The 14,562-nt window shown below is 47.3% G+C and overlaps 1 long non-coding RNA gene across 4 annotated transcripts; it reads right to left on the minus strand.

The window, feature by feature from the left end:
- Positions 1–714: 714 nt before the first annotated feature.
- LOC112476425 lies at positions 715–14,559 on the minus strand. Of its 4 annotated transcripts, XR_003045064.1 has the most exons (6): positions 14,453–14,559; positions 2,800–3,124; positions 2,217–2,358; positions 1,738–1,898; positions 1,422–1,554; positions 715–1,148 (listed from the first exon to the last, which is right to left on the minus strand). It is a non-coding gene; the product is annotated as an uncharacterized LOC112476425 (long non-coding RNA). The 4 variants fall into 4 exon arrangements; XR_003045062.1 differs by lacking the exon at positions 1,738–1,898 and having other exon boundaries at positions 715–1,143; XR_003045061.1 differs by lacking the exon at positions 1,738–1,898.
- Positions 14,560–14,562: the final 3 nt, after the last annotated feature.

Genomic DNA, 14,562 nt, shown 5'->3' on the forward strand with positions numbered 1-14,562 from the left:
GAATACACGAATGAACAAACACGGGAGAGGTGAGACAGTGCCAACAAGTGAACTTGACTTCCACCGTCTTGGAAGGAAACGTGATGTTCCCCAGATTGTATTTATGTGGTCAGCACGCTTATTTCTGAATGCTTCGTTTTTTCCGGCATTCGAAGCAACTGTCTACATCTAGTTCTTGTGTGTCTATTAACTAGTTGAACCAACCCGTTAACTTAGCTAACTCATTACACTTCTCTGCACCCTGATTAGTAATAATATGACCTCCGTGTGAGTTAATACACATAAAAGTGCTTCGGAAAAACAAAAGCTGTCCGTAAAGGGAAGGCAGAGGACTTCCGGCCGTACCCTCTACGCCTGTTTGCACTTTGCTGCAATTTTGCTCTTTCTGGACCCCAGGGCTGGCTCACCTACTCCTGAGCTACTGTGTCCGTTTAAGTCACTGAGAACATCCCAGCTGGAGCGACCTCGACAAGGACTCTCATTCTTTGCTCTCTGTAAAGCAAGGCAGGCTGTGCTATTCCCTGTGCTGTGTCATCCTCTCTCGGGAGCCCGGTCACCAAACCCCATAGCTCAGGATGCTCAAATCACATCTGAGCCAACTGTAGCAATTACACTGCGGATTCTGAATTAAGTGATTTTTTTTTTTAGCCATCCTTCTTCCCCTCCCACTAAGGAAAAAAAAAAAAAACAAGTGTTTTTCAATAAAACCCAGAGTTAGAACAGATCCAAGGAAATACATTTTCTTGATATCTGCGATGATTCTTTTTTACATATGCAGCTTTCAGCCTGCTCAGTTCTGGCCTAGTTCACATTTACGGATGAAGTCAGCATGAGTGTGCAAGTAGCAAGTACAGCTGTCGCCAAAGGAGACGGTGCTGCTGGCCCTCCCCTGCCTGCCTGCCAGCTCTCTGTGAGGAGCCGTGGGTCCCGACGAGACAAGAACGTCGCATGTGCCTCCGACCGAAAAGGCCCACCTCTAGGTGCTTCGTGCACCATGGCCGATTCCCTAATTTCTTCTTAACATGTTTCCCAGCAGAAGAAAAATGTTATCACACTTTGTCTCTGAAGCATTTCGGTTCTCCGTAGGGCCTTCCTGCTTTCTGCCTTTTGTCAATCGGCACTTGCTCTGACAGATCGTAAGTACTGCTCTGAAAAGATGACCAGATGACATTACAGCCATTTCGGCATCTAGCGTTGAGATCGGAATCACTTGTGCTCTCAGACACACTCGGGCAGCAGGATAGCGCCTGTCACCGCAGCAGCAGCACCTGGGACTGCGACCCTCCGGCCCCGCCCCAGTGCCAGGGAATCAGAACTATTGGGGAAGCCCGGCCACGGCCATCCGTGTTTGACAAGGCCTCCAGGTGACTGTAGGCCCAGGCGGGGCGGGGGGTGTGGGGGGCAGTTAGAAAACTACTGACCTGCTGGAGAGAGGAGCCGGCTCCAGTCAGAAAAGCAAAGCTTCCATTTGCCTTGTTACTGACTCTGTAACCTTCGGCGAGTTCATTTCTATGTGTCTGTTTCTTCAGCAGTTAGATCCGGGCTCTCGGATGGCTGTGAAAGTAACGATCCAAACTGGCACACAGCAGCGGTGAAGTAAGTATGTTTCCCTTCCCCTTCTATTTCCCACACTCTGATGCATCCGAGACCGCCCCCCCACCTTTCTGGGGTTAAGAGTTCCAAAACTAAGAATCCCTAACCCCCAAAGGCACTTTAAAGAAAAAAATGAAAATATACCGTCTGGAACAAGCGCAGTCACAGAAAGCAGATCAGTGGTTAGGCACAGCTAGGGAGCTGGGGGCGGTGGTGGGGCGTGGGGGGCGGCGTGGCTGCTAAGGGGTCCGGACTTCTTTTGAGGGTAAAGGAAAGGTTCTAAAATTGTCGTGATGGCCGCACAGCTGTGAATATTGAGAACCAGTGAGTCGTGCCACTGAAATCGGTGAATTGTATGGTATGTGAATTATATCTCAATAAAGCTATTTTAAAGAAAAGGCCCAACCAACAGGCGGGGAACGGAAATCAATTTTTAGGAACTGAGAACAGACATGGGCACGGGCACAGGGAAAACACTGGTAATGAAAACGATAACGCCAGAACTTCGTAACCTATAAAATGTGACTCGAATGCAAGCTGTTCGTTTTGTTTAATTCAATATCCTGATTTTTGCGCATACAGCCCCGTCCCCCTCAACGGTAACAGTCGCACGAGGGCCTTACATCTTAGTCGGCCCAGCTTCAGAAGTCCCGCATGTGCCCAGGAGCCTTCCCAGACTTTGAAAAAGTTAACACGTAGTGTTAGTTCTACGGAGATTTTCTGAATTCCTCTTCCCTCGGCAGCCTAGGATTTTCTGATGTGATTCTATGAAAATAAGATTGAGAAGGCGTTCAGTTGTCTTGCCCGGCCAGCCCCAATAAGAGCGAGCTCCCGGCGGCCCCGCGGTGTTCACTGTCCCCTTCGAAGCCACGTAGCTTCATCTGGTCCCAGCCCGTGTCAGACCCATCTCTAACCCCCGCTTCTCTTCCCGTCCCCAGACTGCCACCCTCACTGCCCCCTTTTCTGCATGACTTCCTTCGCTTCCACACTCAGCGCCACAGTCACCAGCTGTGTAAATAATCTGCCCCTCTCTCCCCCTCAGCCTGGAGGACAGGATGCGGAAGGGGTGGCGGTGTGCGGCACAGGGACCAGGTGACACACAGAGACGCCCGGGGTGCGAAACGTAAGGAGCCTCTGAGTCTGGAATGAAGCTGTGGTGTGGGCCTCAAAGAGGAGTGTCCCCTACGTGTTTGCCGGGTGCCTTACCCCAGTCCCGGCCTGGTGACTGCTGTCGGCAGGAGAAGCGGAGGATGGTACAGCTGTTGGCATCGACTCAGAGGAAGAGTGGTGGCCAGGGGTGGCAGCTTCACTATTCCTCAGGTGATGTGCTGAGGTGCCAACAGGTGTCCGAGGCCAGAGGAGATGAGCAGATTAGTCTTTGTTCCGGGTTCAAATGGTAGGAGACTGAAGTTATTCTGGTCTCTTAAAGCGACTCTCCCAGGTCATCCGGAGAGAATCCAGTTCGCCCCGCTCCCTGAGGAAATCACAGCTGTGCCTGGGGGCAGGGTGGCCCTGGCTTCCAGGATGGAACCTAGTGTTTCAGAAATATGTTTAGTCAGACTAGAAGCACTAACAAAAGCAACGGATTCCCCAGGAAAACACGTGTGCGCGCACACACGCAAGTGGAATTTTGAGTATAAGTTACTCACACCCAACACGGCCCCCATTATCAGCCAGTCGGGTAGCCAGGAGAGGAGGCAGAGCACAGCTGAAGCGTTCGCCCTGGGCAGGGCATACGGACCACCTCTGCAAACACAGAGGGACTAGGGCACAGTGGCTGCAGGGCAGTACCCTCGGAGGCATCCACCCAGAGGACACTGCTCACCCCTCGGGACCCCGGGTCTTTGTCAGGAAGGCCCCATAGAGCTCCAGGGCTGCGACAGCCAGGTCTTGGCCTGCGCTCGGAGGTGCTCATGGGCAGGCCCTCCGTGGAAGCCACCACAGTGGTTCTCTGGGACTGACACTCAACCTTGCACGGCTCACGAAGTCACCCGACAGCTTCGCAGCGACGGCTGACACCACTGGCTTGATAGGCATCGTTCCCCATAGTTTTTTGAAGTGCCGAAACACTGCACCTGCCCCAGCTTTCCCCTCGACTGGGATACTTTCCCAGGTCACCAGTAGTGAGATCGTTAGCAGGTGAGCCACCACCTGTGCCATGTCCCGCCTCTCAAGCAGGTGAGTCAGTCCCAAATCCCAAGCCAACCACCGACTTCCTGGGCATATTCTTGGTACCATTCCTGAGTGCTCTAAGCAGCAGATGCCGAGACGGGCTTACACATTAACTTGATTAGGGGAAATGGCTGAGACAGGAGAGGGGGCCGGGGAAGCCTGGGACAGAGCCATCACACTGCAGTGCGGGCCCGACCGAGTGAAGGAGGGTGACAGGGAAGGCTGCGGGGAGAATCCCAGACTACGGTGTGGACTGAGAAAGGCTCAGCCACGGGGCTGACATCCTCAAGTCAAGGTCGCTGGCAGCCAGAACCTCACATCCCCCAGGGACGGACCTGCCCTCCCGTCTCTGGGAAGCGTGGCCAGGTTGCAAATGCAGCTACTTCAGAACACATCAGCCGGAACTCTTGGCCAATTGTTCCTTGTAGGTGGAGGTCTTTGAGTCACTTCTCTTGGCCACCCCACACGGAGAATGAAGTACCGAAATCTCCAACTAATCCTGAATTATCCGTTTTTCCTTTCTGTGATGTCACTTTTTTGCTCTATGTACTTTGGGGCTCTTTTGTTAGGTGTACACCTTTACGATTGCTCCATTTTTTGATACAGGGAACTTTTTTTCATTAGGAAGTGTCTCTACCTCTAAGAGTATCCTTTGTCCTAAAGCCTGTTCTGTCTGATGTCAACAGAGCCACTCCAGCTTACTCATGATTACCGCTTACACTGTCGGCGAAAGAACGTCAACACCAATAGAAAATTTTTATGTGAGTTTATTTGAGCCAAATTTTTGAGAACACGTCCGGAAGATCTCAACGGATTGGAAAATGCTCAGAGGAATGGCAGTTCTGCAGTACTTTTTATGCATTTAGATTCAAAGGAGAGAACATAAGGTCACATGAGATCCACGGGTGGTAGATTAAGGGGGTGGGAGAAAGCAAAGCAGGGAAATCTCAGATTGAATACAAATTAAAATGGAGACACCGCTTCTTTTCCATCCCTGGGTACTGGAGAGTTAACATTTAACATTTATTTATAGCACAGTGAGATGCACTGAGATGCTATGCGGGGTGGGGCATGGGGCAAGATAACAGTGAGTCTGGCTTTGGGTGGGCATGCCTCCGAGGGGTTTGGAAAGGAAGATTACTCTGGTATTTCAAAAATACGTTATTCTTGATGAACAATAGACAGGGCTCATGTGAGATAAACCTTTTACTAAGGAACCTATGGAGCCTGGGACTGCCCACCATGACCTGCCCAGTCAGGAATTTGTGATCAGACCATCCTGTGAGGTGACCTTCGGACACTGAGCTTCTCAAGCCTGCCAAGTAGCCCCCTGAGCCCCCCTGAGGTTTGCTACATAGCCATGTTTTCATTCGCAAAGTATAATTTTCTATCTTTTAATTTTAACCTGCTCGTGTCTATGAATCTAAACTATGTCTCTGGTTGGCATTATATAGTTGGATCTTGTGTTTTCATACAGACCGACAATCTATACTAGATCTACGAGCAATAAAGTAAGTTTGCTAGTAACTGTTCTCTGAGTTCTTGCTTTTCTGCTGAAATCTTTATTTCGATATCCCTTGTAAAGGATGGTTTTGCTGGATACAGAATTCATGGTTGAGAGGTTGGCAGGCTCCTCCCCACCCCCCAGCCCTTTGACTGTATCCTTCTACTAGCTTTCTGGTCTCCACTGCTTCTAATCAGAAGTTAACTACTAATTTTATTGTTATTCCACTATATATGATTAATCATTTTTCTCTTGCGGCTTTCAAGATTTTCCTTTTTTGTTTATCCTACTCAAGTTTCATTTAGCCTTTGGATCTGCAAGTTAGGGTTTTTCTTTAATTTGGGAAGTTTTCGGCCGTCATCTCTTGAACTGTCTTCTCTACTCTCCTCTCTCTCCTCCTCCGGACCCTCATCGCACTTGAGTTGGAATGACAGACCCCAAAGTCCTCAAGGCTCTTTTGATTTTTCTTCAATCTTTTCTCTGTTCTGTGGATTGGATAATTCTATTAGTCTATCTTCAAATTCACTGATTTTTCCTTCTGTCGTCTCAAATCTGCTGTTGCGTCCATTTAGTAAATTTTTCATTTGAGTTACTGTCCTTTTAAACTCTAGAATTTCCATGTGGTTTTTTAAATACAATTTCCCTACTTAGATTCCCTTTTGTATTCGTTGTTAGAATTTCTAAATTATTTGAATAAAATAGCTGCTTTGAAGTGTTTGCCTGCTAACGCTAAAGTCTGGACCCATGTAGTTACTGCATTTTTCCCTGTGTACGCCTCAATATGGATCACACTTTCCTGTGTTTTTGCACGCCTAGTAATTTTATTTATAAAAACTTGGGACATTTTAGGTACATAGTAGAGCAACTCGAAATTCTGTTTTATATTTTTGACGGTTGTTGGGTTTTAAATAACATGCTTGGATTTAAACGGCAGAATCTGTCCCCCTGGTTTGTGGCCACCGAAGTCTCTGCTGCTCTGTTTTTGTCAGTTGGCTGTCTGCGTTCGGCCCGGCTCCGTCGGCACTGGCTCTGTGGCCGCGGAGCCTCGCGGAGGGTGATTTGGGCAGGCTTGGTGCTGGAGCACTGAGCCACCTGGGCCTCATCCTCTGATGACTGACACCTGTGTGGCCTGGGGGACACACTCAGAGTTTCAGCCACTCTCCTCGCAAGTCCCTGGCCTCCTGCTTTCTGCCGGGCTCTCGGGCATCTTGGGTTTACTCCACCGGAGCACAGTGTCCCGGGAAGCTGGGGACGTGTGGGGAGCCCATCCCAGTCAGTCCTGCCTCTCTCGTCTCCAGGACTTCCCTGTTCAGTTTCTGGCTGCTTCGCCATGTGCTCCGACCAGAACCAGCTCTTCGAGCTGGCAGAGCTGCTGGAAGCATTTTCCCTGTTGTGCCCAGTTAAGCCCACTGCTTACTGCCGTTAATGCGGTGGGCTCCGCTTCCTGCACTGAACGGAGTCTGACTCTCCTCGCGGAAGTGAAATCCTCTGGCAAAACTGAAACCTGTCCAATGAGATGCACGCGACAAAATAAAACCTCACGCTCAGATCCTCTCACCAGTGAATTCTACCGAACACTAAAGGAAGGTATACCAAGATTACACAAACTCTACCAACGAGAAGAAAAAAGGTGAAAAACTGCAAAGTCATCGATGAGACCAGCATAACTCTAACAGCAAAACCTGACAATATATTACAAGAATGGAAAATTAAAGGCCCAGCTCCCTTAGGAACATAAAAATGTAAAAATCCTGAACACAATTTTAACAAACCAAATCCAGCATTACATAAAAAAGGTGATCCATCACTATCTAGTTTTGTTTATTCAAAAAAAAAGGAAGGTTACTTTATTTATTTTATTTATTATTATTATTTATGCCTGCGGCACCTGGTCTTCCTAGGTGGTCTCCCATCCAATTACCAACCAAGCCCGGCCCTGCTTCACTTCCGAGATCAGACATCGGGCTTGTTCAGGGTGGCGTGGCCATGGACCATGGACCGTGGCTCCACTGGGCCACGAACCCAGGACCTTCTGCATGTAAAACAGACGTGCTGACCACTACACTATGGAACCACGTCCAGGTTAGTTTAATATTTGAAAAATGCTTAATATTTGAAAAACACATACTTTAACTAATAATCCAGACCAGGCTCAAAAACGATGAGCGACAAGCAGCGCGTCTTTCGATACGGATACGTCCCGTGACGAGGGAGAAGACGCGGGACCCTCGTTCCCCCTCACTCTGAAAAGGGCTCTTTCCTGAGCTCGACACAGAAGGCCTGGCCAGAGTAACTGGTCAGGAAGATGGAGTAAGAGGCATCCATAACGGAAGGGAGCAATTAAACTGTTTATAGATGACATGATATTAGATACAGAAAACCCTAAAGACTCCATCAAGAAAAGTTAGAAGAAACAAATTCAGTAAAGCTACAGGATACAAAGTCAATATACAAAAGTCATTTGATTCGATACACCACCAACTATCAGAAATTAAGAAAACAGTATCATTTTCGATTGCGTGAAAAAGAATAAAATACCTAGGAATAAATTTAACCAAGGAGGTGAGAGATCGGTACACTGAAAACTACAAAACATTGTGAAAGAAATGGAAGACACGAATAAATGGAAAAGTATTTCATGCTCAAGGAATGGAAAAATATTGTTAAAATGTGCACACTACCCAAAGAAATCTAAAATTCAGTGCAACCCCTATCAAAATTCCAGTGGCATTTTTCACATAACTAGAACAGCCAACACTAAAATTTACATGGAACCACAAAAGACCACGAATAGTCAAAACAACCTCGAGAAAGAAGAACAAAGCTGGAGGCAGAACACTCCCTGATTTCCGACTGCAGTACAAAGCTACAGTCATCAAAGCTGCATGGTATTGGCATAAAAACAAGGACACAGATCAATGGAACAGCAGAGACGGCCGGAAATAAACCCACACCTATATGGTCAATTAATTTACAACAAAGGAGTAAAGAATATACAATGGAGAAAGAATATGCTATTCAATAAATGACGTTAGGAAAACTGGACGAACAGAACAGTGAAACTGGACCCCTATCTTACACCATACACAAAAATCAAGTCAAAATGGATTAAAGACTTGAGCATAAGACCCGAAACCATAAAACTCCCAGAAGAAAGCGCAGGGAGTAAGCTCTCTTTGACAGTAGTGCTGATGATGAGTTTTTGGACTTGTCAATCAAAGCAAAAGCAACAAAAGTGAAAATATCTACATCGAACTAAACGCATCTGCACAGGAAAGAAAACCAACAACAAAATGAAAAGGCCACCTACGGAATGGGAGAAAATATTTGCGAATCACATATTTGATAGGCGTTAATGTCCAAATATCTACAGAAGACATACACGCAATAGCAAACAGCCAAACAATCTGATTAAACAATGGGCAGAAAAACTGAACGTTTTCCAAAGAAGACATACAAAAGGTCAAAAGGTACACAGAAAGGTGCTTGACATCACTAATCGCCAGGGAAATACAAATCAAAACCACAATTCGCCTCACACAGGTTAGGATGGCTAGCGTCCAAAAGGCAAGACATAACAAGTGCTGACGAGGATGCGGGAAAAAGGGAGCCCTCGCGCACTGCTGGTGGAAAGGTACACTGGCACAGCCGCTGTGGACAGTATGGAGGTTCCCTGACAAATTAAAAATAGAACTACCCTGTGACCCGGCAATCCCACTCCTGGGTCTATAGCCAAAGGAAAATGGAAAGAAAAACAGGAGAGCAAAGAGCTATCTAGGTGCCCATGTCATGGCAGCGTCATTCACCAAAGCCAACACGTAAAAGCGACAGATGAATGGATAAAGAAAATATGGTATGTTATGTACAGTGGACTATCATTCAGCCCCGGGAAGAAATCTCTGCAGCTTAGGACAAAATGGATGGAGCATGAGTGCGTTATGCTAAATGAAACAAGCCGGCCAAAGATAACCCCCCTGCGGTATCGCAGAAAAGCTGTTGTTGGGGGCGGAAGGAGGAGGAATTGGAGGGGCTAGTGGGACTGTACCCAAGTTCAGCTGTAAAGTGACCACGGTCTGGGGGCCTAATGCAAAACAGGTGACGGCTGCTGAGAATGCCGTCACGCCATGTCGCCGAACCGTGCGGGGCACTTACATGTTCCCGCCACGCACGCACACGTGCACACGCACACACAAACGTGCGGTGATGGAGCTGTTAACTATCCAAGCGGGGGGACCACTCACAGCGCAGACGTGGATCAAATCACCATGACGCGCGTTTTAAGTATCTCGTGACTCTGTCGATTACACCTCAATAAAGCAAACATTTTTTACAAAGTGAAACATCTTCTAAAAATGACCGTTTGGGGACAAGATGGCACACTTGGGCTGAAGGCTCCTTCCGGTCCAACTGTAAAGGTGCCATCAACGCAGTTCCTGCAAGAAACCCCGGGGCAAGAAAGTTAGCTCATCGGTTCCCCCACGGGAAGGAGTGGCCGCCTGAACCTGTGAGAGGCCCCCGGCACGGAGAAGGCCGTTCCGGCCGAGAACTGAGCTGGACTGTAACTGCTCCTTCAGTCTCTTCCAGGTGGTCTCCTGAAAACTGATTTGCATGTACAGCTCTGTCAGATAAGGCCAGATGCCTTTGCATGAGCTGTGCAATTTTGCATTAGCGTTAGGAATGTATTAAGAGTGTCTGATAATTCACAGCCATGCTGAGTGTGTGGTCAAATTTTTGGATTTCTGACAATTTGATAGTTAAGATGAAATGACGGTCGAGAAATGGTATCTCTGTTGTTTTAAACTGACTTTCTGAGTGACTCAGACCATCTTTTCGTTTAGGGACTTTCTTTGTGAACCAGGCTATTGGTGAGTTTTGTCCACTGTCCTGTCATGCTTTTGGTCTCATCAGTTTTTTTTTAAAAAATGCATTTCAGCCTTTTGTCTGTGGCACGAGCTGCAATTATTTCTTCATCTGTCTCTTACTATGCTTATGGTGCTTAGTAAAACACACCATAACATGCTGTCAACGTTTCTTTAATCCCTAAGTACTTAAACTTATCAGCCTTTACTATCCTTTCTTCTGAGTCTGGGTGATAATAGTTAACATTTCCTTTCTCCCATTTCGAAAGGAATTTATCCATTCCTTGTGGGGCTTGTATGGTTTCATGTTTTCACATTTAGGCCTCAAATCTTATTTTGCTGATTCTGTTTTTCTGGTCTTTTATGTCCTTGCTGATTTTCTGTCCACTTGCATCAGACCGTAATCAGGGACTTTTTCCCTTTCAGGTCTGTCTGTTCTCATTTCATATATTTTGAAGCTCTGAACTAGGTGCAAATACCTTTAAGACTGTCATGTCTTTATGCTGAACTGGCCCTTTATTATGACGAAATGTCCTCTCTATCCCTGGTAACGCTTATCCTGACATTTACTCTGTCTCACGTTAATAGTCCTCCAGCTTCCTGAGTAATTAATGCCTGCGTGGCCTCTGTCTGTGTTCAGAACCCGTGGAACGCATTATTTGCACAGGTTCAAGAGGGAACGCTGAGAACAGACCGCAGAAAGCTGAGAATCATACTGAATGAAAGAGGCCTAACCAGACCTGTGGAGAAACAGCTCCCCTCGGCCTGGGGGGACAGTGAACGGAAAGTTAACACTTCTGGTGCGTTGGTGCAGTGATCTGGACGTGGAACGTGCATTTCGTCCCCTTGGCAAACATGTGGAGGTCAGTTTGAGACTGAGCTCCCGTGAAGGCCTGGAGTCAGAGAAATAAACCTCCGGACATTCATTTCTGCTTATGGAATCTGTGTTCCTCCGTGAATAAAATCAATGTCTTTTTGGCAGCAAAGTGAATCACTAAGGTGAAGGGTAAGAGTCTATTTAGTGGGTAAAAGTGGATTACTGGCCAACAATATATCACAGGAACACTGACTAAGCATGACAGTGTATATTTGTAATGGCACAAGTCACCTCGGATTTTAGGCTTTTATTAAGACGACCCAGACTCACGCATGAGAAAAGAAATGTGCGTTTACACATTTAAGGATTTTCAATTTTCAAAGGCCCCTTGTTTTACAGTTTAATGTTAAAGCTGACATTTTTGTATCTTCCTTTATTAAAAGGTTACTCTTCCCAGCCACTCTGTCAGGTTGTCACCATACAGGTTAAATTCCAGAGAGAGATTTACCATGAAATTAACAAAACTTTAACTTGACACCCTCACTTACACTGGCCCCTTTAACTTAGGTCCTCACTTTTGTACCTAATTTTGACTCCTAATTCCATATTCTTTTCCTTAGAGAGTCCCCCAAATTGTAAAAGCCTCAGGTTACATAAGACCTAAAAATGCCTAGAATTATTAAAGTATTCTTATTCACCTCATTTTATTTAGTTCTAAAAATTACTATTTCATCCTCCAAAATTTTCTTGGATTTTGTTCTCCTTAATTTCTATGGAAACTACTTTAGTTCAGGGCTCCCTCACTTGAAAACTCTGTCGTGACGGCCTGATGTTGGTTTCCCTGACCGCACTCTCTCCAGAAGAATCCACCCTACTGAAAGCTGCCAGACTAATATTTTTTTTAAAAAAGAAACACTGCTTATTTTGCAAAATTGCCATCCAAGCTTGAGATATTTTGGTGACTTCTCACCATCACTGATCTTCTGAAACTGGGATGCTTAAATGCCCAGGTAGAAGTGGCAATCAGAGGATATGAAGCCAGAAGAGAAATGTGACACATTTTTCTAGAGCATCATTTTTACTTGATGGCAAGTGATTTAAACGATTACTTTCCCTTTCTTCTCCTTACTTACACCAGATATCGAGTTGAATGTAAAAAGAAAAAAATTTTGGAGCTCAGATTCAGAGAATGTGATTCATCATTATTCTTGGCTCATGACACATTCTCATCATCGGTGCAGTCAAGGACCTCAACGTCCACTCATTCAGAATAATATAGCAAATCCCCATGAAATCACCACCGATGAGAAAACCTGGATGTACGTTTATATTTACATTCCCCTGTTTGATCATCCATTGCATCGCCCAGCCTCTTCCAAAGTAACCCCAGCCAAATCAACATTCTCCTGCTTTTCTCTGTAATATTACAGGTAAATATATTCCTAACAAAGCTCGGGCATGGGGATTTTTAGTTATTAACTTTATAAAGTCTACCACATGCTGCACATAATTCTTAAGGACTTAGTCTTCCCACTCACTATTATATTGTGAGGATTAATCCATATTGTGGCATGTAACTGTAGTACATTCATTTGCCGTGTTGTATAAATATATCCTAATTTATTTATATATTCCTCTACCTGTAGATGGGCACGTGGATTGTTTTCAGACTTTGGTATTAAAGAGCACAGTCACGTGATGGTAAACTTTGGGAGGGCGGTTTTCATGGGGAAAACTTCAAAATCTAAAGATTAGTACAACTGAGACCTTAGAAAACCTGGAAATATGATAAAGGGACCTGGCAGATATGGAAAAGATGTTATACGAACTTGCCACTAGCCCTGGTTTTCAGTGTGGGGCGAAGGGTTAGGATACTGTTTGTTGCCCTGGAGAAGGGAATGTTATGCAGCCATCCCTGGTTCTGTCGTCAGTCACAGGAATGAATGAAATGCTTCACACCTCTGTATTTCACTGACTGCAAGACTTTTTTTTTTCTTCATTTTAACACCTGTGAATGCTCTGCATCTTGCAATCAATGGTGTGTCACGGGTTAGTTGTTTCTTTTCTTTTTTAGTGGGATATGGCGCATCTTACGATCAATAGCATGTTGGATTTGATGAACTCGGTGTGCCGGGAACCGCTTTGAATGCTTGATAATATACTTTCTCATTTCATCTTCATAAGTTTTATGCAGCTGGTGTTGGCAACATTTTACAGATAAGGAAACTGAGGCTCAAGGGCTATCGTCAATTACGTGGCACGGCCAGAACTGAAAACCAGGTCTGACTTCAGGGTCCCGCTCTCCTTGCACCTCGACGTTTACCACGGGTGACACACAGCTGAATAAAAACCTACCCTATCTGAACTTCTACTCAAATCGAGGTGTGGCTCAAATGGGAAGCCCTCCTAACTCCTCGGGGTAGAATCAATCTCGCCTCCATCTGCGCTCCCATCACATTTTACCAATACCTCTTTAACGCCTTATTACAACGCCCAACTTAACAGTATCTTAATCACCCTCTCTGACCCGACAGCCCCTACCACTGTCCCTGCCACCTAGTAGTTCAATGTCTGCGAGGAGGACACAGGGTCTTTGCGGCTAAGTCTCAAGAGAAACAAGGTACGCACACACAAGTAAACAAGGCCTGAATTAGTACTACCCGAGGACTAAAAGTGCATAGGAGTTAAAAAGAAAAGAGGCAACGACAGCAACATGCCCGGGGGATCCAGTTCCACACACGCACGCACACGCACGCACACACACGCGCACAATCAGCCTCAAAAAGCTGAAAAGCGCTACACAGGCTGAAACCCAGCTGCTGAGATATATTCTTTAACCTACACAGCATTTCCAAAAATTTTAATGAGTTTCCGGCACTTATCATTGAACTTTCAGATGCGATCAGGATTTCTGGGTTTTCCTGGAAAACGGGAAGGTTCTGGAGACTGGGTGCCCATTCTCTCGGGAAACCGGTTGGATGCGAGCAAGAATTGCTCCCTAACTCATCGCAGCGCCTCCCAGCACTTGCTCACCGCCAGTCCGCAGAAGCTAACGTCTGTCGGACCCCTGCAGACACCTGGGCTCACGTCCCCTTCCCTAGACACGCCACCCACGTATAAGGCTGCACGTATCTTCCGGCCTCCGTGTCCGGCCCTCGCTCTGCCCGGAGGCCTCGGCGGTCTCCGCAGGCACCTCCTCTCCAGGAACCGCTCGGCTCCTCTCGCTGGCGTCCTCGGACCCCCCCGCGCCGGGCTCCCCGCCGCGTCCTGCGCGCACCTCCCCGCCCCGCCTTCGCCAGCACGCGCGCTCCCGGAAGCCGGCGGCGCACGGCCTCCGCGGCCTGGCGCCTCCGCACGGGCGTTCGGCGCGTGTCGTACGTGTCGGCGGAAGTCGGCCTTCCGACTCCGCGGCACACCGAGGCTCGCCCACGCAACCGGCCGCCGAGGTGGGGCCGAGGCAGACGAGCCCCGACGGGGGGCTCCTGGCCACCCCGCGAGTCAACGCACCAGGCCGGGTCCCGCGCCGCGCCCCGTCTCAGCCGCTCAGGCTCCACCTCTCGCGAGAGCCGGCTGAGCGCCAGCCCTCCAGCCCAGAATGCCAGATTCGCGCGGCCACG

The sequence above is a fragment of the Pteropus alecto genome, unplaced genomic scaffold, assembly GCF_000325575.1.
Source record: "Pteropus alecto unplaced genomic scaffold, ASM32557v1 scaffold101, whole genome shotgun sequence".
NCBI lineage: Eukaryota > Metazoa > Chordata > Mammalia > Chiroptera > Pteropodidae > Pteropus > Pteropus alecto.